The sequence below is a fragment of the Triticum aestivum genome, chromosome 5A (assembly GCF_018294505.1).
Source record: "Triticum aestivum cultivar Chinese Spring chromosome 5A, IWGSC CS RefSeq v2.1, whole genome shotgun sequence".
NCBI lineage: Eukaryota > Viridiplantae > Streptophyta > Magnoliopsida > Poales > Poaceae > Triticum > Triticum aestivum.
In genome coordinates this window covers 92,353,687-92,357,244 of record NC_057806.1, presented here as the reverse complement: position 1 = coordinate 92,357,244, position 3,558 = coordinate 92,353,687, and the positions used below count along the sequence as shown (strand labels likewise).

General features: G+C 36.6%; 1 non-coding gene across 1 annotated transcript; it reads right to left on the bottom strand.

Moving 5' to 3' along the window:
• Positions 1-3,171: 3,171 nt before the first annotated feature.
• On the bottom strand, positions 3,172-3,244 carry TRNAA-CGC (transfer RNA alanine (anticodon CGC)). The gene has a single exon. It is a non-coding gene; the product is annotated as a tRNA-Ala (tRNA).
• Positions 3,245-3,558: the final 314 nt, after the last annotated feature.

Here is a 3,558-nt window from a genome sequence, read left to right as displayed (position 1 = left end):
TCGAATCTGAGTCCGAGCTCATCTGCACCTGCGCTCATGAAAAAAATCAAAATAAATACTAGAAAAATTCAAAAAAATCCATAAAAAAATTGGGTGATAGAAAATTCGATGCGTGAGGTACGCTCCAATTTTCAAAACATTTGGACTTCTGTGCAGCTCTCAGCAAAAAAGACAAATCGGAGGTCTGTAAAAATGTGCACTGTTCATATACTGTTCTGGTCTGATTTGTCTTTTTTGCTGAGAGCTGCATAGAAGTCCAAATGTTTTGAAAATTAGAGCGTACCTCACGCATCAAATTTTCTACCATCCAATTTTTTTTTGGAATTTTTTGAATTTTTCTGGATTTTTTACGAATTTGTTTTCGACCGGGTGCAGATGCATCCGGGCAACGAAACACCGCTCTCGGTTGTATTACTCTTTATTATTTTTTTGCTTTTCTTAATTTTGTATTCCGCTATTCCAACGAATATTTTTTAGTCTTGCTTATATTTATCTTATCTTATTTTCCTAGGTGTGCTAAGTAATGTGCGGTGCAAAGTTTCTGGTAGAGAACTTCTTCGAGTCATCCTATTTTTCATTCATCTGAAGGAAATTAATATGTGATTTTCAAAATAGGGGAATCCAAATGAAACCTTTTTTTTCTCATTCTATCTGGTTAGAAACGAAATTGCTCTGCGTACGATTTTGTATGTACGATTCACGTCCGACCAAGTGATCCCACCATTGCCGTTGATGCATAGATTTGATCGGAGGGTGATTGAGCAGTGTTCGTACAACATCGTATAAGAATGAGGTAAATACAGTAGCAGTGTTAGAACTTGTGCGCGACAATCAGTTTGATGTATAAACTTATAAAATATATGAGTATAGTCATTAAACTTGCATGGTCGTGTAAATACGGTCATAGTTTCCGTACACAGGCATATACACTGCCTGGGACCTGGGTGGCATGCCAGGGCCGCGGTGAGTAGCTTATAATGCTGCATGTGATGTTTTTTGCAGAAACACCTTAGGATTTTGTTAAATTACAACACATGACCGCACATATTGTGCTTGGAATAAATAGAATGGAAAAAAATGGCGGCAGCTGGATTGAACTTCTGACCTCAAAGCATACAGCACAGTGCACTGAGGAGTCACCAAGAAATCGATTGTTGTAATAACTTTGACAAATTGTATATATGTTTAATAATACTCGCTCAGGTCAACAATAAAAGAGTAAATGAAAATAAAAGATCTATTGTGTGCTCACACATGACGCATAATACGTGAGAAATAAATTTATTTGTGAGGTCGGAACATCCATTTTATCTAGAATTTTGAACCAAAAAGTATCTTTAATTTATGTGCTAAAAATTATTACATTTATTCTTAACAGATGTACAGTCTTAAATTTTTTAACTTCATAAAAATCCGAGTTAGTGTTGATTACTTCCTTGACTGGAATTAAAGGCTAGTAGCTAGCTGCGGACATCTGATGACCGTACATGTGCTCAACAAGCAAAACTGCTCGTTGATTTGTCTGAAAAATTATGCATATTCATTGTGAGATATATTTTATTTTATCTAGATTTTAAAATTTAAAAATATTCGAATTCAATACATAATTTTTTGATTTGTCCAAAATAATTTACGTATGCTCATTCCAAAATCTATTTTCTTTTAGCGAGATTTTTTAATTTAATGTTATTTGAATTCAAACAAAATTTATTTGCTTTTTTTGAAATAACTTAAGTACATTTATTATGAACCACATAGTCTTATGTAGATTTTTAAATCTAAAATTATTGAAATTATTCGAATTCATACAAATATATTTCGTTAATTTGTCTGAAAGAATTTAAGTGCAACCATTCTGAAATATATTTTCTTTTATAACGATTTTGAAATTTTAAATAATTTGAATTAAAACAAATACTTTGTTGATTTGTCCAAAAAATACGTACATTCATTCTGAACTTCATTTCTTTTATCTTGATTTTTAAATTTAAAAATATTCGAATTCAAACACATATTTTGTTGGTTTGTCCGAAAGAATCTACATACATTCATTCTGTCATATATATTTTCTTTTATCAAGATTCTAAAAAGGAAAATTGTTCAAATTCAAACAAAGGTGATTTGTCTGAAAATTTTACATTTTTTTGACCATTTCAAGGGTGGGAGAAATGTTTGCCATTTCGATTTTTTTCTCCTAGTCTAGTACGGTTAGTTTGCTCAGTTTGGAAGTCCAAGTCGATGTGTAGAACTTGCTCTGTATTATTTGCATGATATAATAAAGCATACATCTTAGCATTTGGCACAAATAGATGTCTTGCTTGGTGGTTTGCTCGCATCAAGATATCGCAGAGGCAGCAGGATCAATTCACCACAACACACATTATTTTAATTCTCACAATATTTCTGCGGCCCATCTGTTCCAACCGCCTGAGGCACTTTTTTGCATAAAAAAAATTCAAGGTGCTATCTGCAAATCTACCAGATGTCTGCCTCGCACAAAGGTTCGCAGTGGCTGACAGAGGGCCCAGGCCATGCTGGTGTGCCATGTAGGCAGCCTATACGCATGCATACGTGAATTGTGACCATATTTGCACGCTCGCGCAAGTTTAAAGACTAGAATCATATATTTTATAAGTTTATGCACCAAAATGATTGTCACGTGCAAGTTGTAAGACTTTCCGTGTATTTACCTCTATAAGAATTTACCTTACGCCTAGCACTGCTTGCTTAGAAATGTATTGTTATGTTCGGCAAGAAGGTAAAATTGAACAGATGGAGTATAACAAAATAGTACAAAAACGTCCCGTCAAAAAGATAGTACGGCAATAAACATAAAATAAAGAAATAAAATAATAGAAAAAATGGAGGCGCATGCATACGTGAATTGTGACCATATTTGCACGCTTGCACAAGTTTAAAGACTAGAATCATATATTTTATAAGTTTATGCATCAAAATGATCGTCACGTGCAAGTTGTAAGACTTCCCGTGTATTTACCTCTATAAGAATTTACCTTACGCCTAGCACTGCTCGCTTAGAAAATGTATTGCTCTGTTCGGCAAGAAGGTAAAATTGAATAGATGGAGTATAACAAAATAGTACAAAAACGTCCCGTCAAAAAGATAGTACGGCAATAAACATAAAATAAAGAAATGAAATAATAGAAAAAATGGAGGTGCGGGGAATCGAACCCCGTGCCTCTCGCATGCGAAGCGAGCGCTCTACCATATGAGCTACACCCCCATTTGCTGACCACCTCGGGAAGTGAAGCTATATAACAGGGACATACGCCGTCGCCGGAGAAGACGACTGGGAGGCCCTTGCGGCCGGCCGAGACGCGGAAGGCCGGAAGAAGGAATTCGAGTCAGGCCATCGTCTTCCTCCACGGTCGGACCGCATCAGAGTGGCCCAGCCCATTTTACCACTGGCGGTCGCGGTCGCGACGCCCTCGCCCGTCGTCCTCCTCATTCCCTCGCGTTCGGCTTCTTTCCTCTCTTCCCACCCTCCGTTGTTTCGGGCGTGAAGCGGTGAAAGGCCAGTAGGCCACTAGTCATCCA